Consider the following 1,118-nt stretch of genomic DNA (forward strand, 5'->3'; position numbering starts at 1 on the left):
CGAGGTTGGTTGGAGTGGCCTCAAAAGAAGCAGACCAGCTGTGCAGCATCTGGCCTCTTCCTCTCAGCTGATGGCAGCATAGTGCACTGGCACCCCTCCCTCTCCATTCATTTGTCCATCTTGCCTGCCTTTTCAACCGCCCTGGGCAAAAAAAAAGAATGGGGTTGTATACAGAAGTGTGAATGGACAAGACATTTGCAGATGCATACTTTCTAAAATTGCATACTGCTGAGGTGGCACATTGTGCACACATAAGAGAGAGAAAAGCTGCCTTTCTGTAAGGAAGGTTATATGGGAGTGGGTGAGATACAAGATGTGCACCTGTGTGTGTGAGAGAGAGGATGCCTCCCCTTTTATAATCACCACTGTAACCAATGCAGCCGTCTGCAAGTTTCCACAGATCAGAAGGAAGCAGGGGAGTCCTTATGTTATACGCACCGATGGTTTTTCAGGTACCAGAGAGTGTTAGCTTGTAGGGAGGGTTACAGCAGTGATCTGAGACATAGTGAAAGCGACACGGACAATGCATAAGCTGTGGTTTAAGTGCTTTAGCTGTATCCTACTGCAGCAGCAGATTGGGCTACATGGGTTAATTTCTGGATGCGGTCTCCTTGCGGCAAGCAAGGGGGAACGGGGGGGAGAGTAAATCACCTTCCTCTTATATAGGATGCTCAAACTTAAAAAGGAAAAAATATATTTCAACTTTTTCTGTCACAGAAAAGCTGCACGACCTGCACAGAAAAAACCCCCCAAAAACGCCACAAGTCACACTGCAACTGGGTCATGCAATCAGTTTGTGGGCTACATGAAAACTGGAGAACATTGTAAACAGGGCTAGCCCAGTGGCAGTGCCATTCAGGGGACCTGGGTTTGATTCTGGGTAAGGTCTTCCACTCTGGGGCAGCAGCAGATGCTGCGGAGGCAGCACTTGCCATCCCTTGGGAGGGGAGAGTCTACATCATCTTGCGATGGCAGCAGTCAATGGCTATGCTCGGGGGCGCCTGGTTCATTACAACAACTGCTGCAATGACTAAGGAAAAAAAAAAAGATCCAGACCCTATGGAGCAAGAAGCCCCCAGGGAGCAGAAGGAAAATACCGGACTCAAAACACTAACGTA

The sequence above is a fragment of the Rhinatrema bivittatum genome, chromosome 15 (assembly GCF_901001135.1).
Source record: "Rhinatrema bivittatum chromosome 15, aRhiBiv1.1, whole genome shotgun sequence".
In the NCBI taxonomy this organism is placed as follows: domain Eukaryota; kingdom Metazoa; phylum Chordata; class Amphibia; order Gymnophiona; family Rhinatrematidae; genus Rhinatrema; species Rhinatrema bivittatum.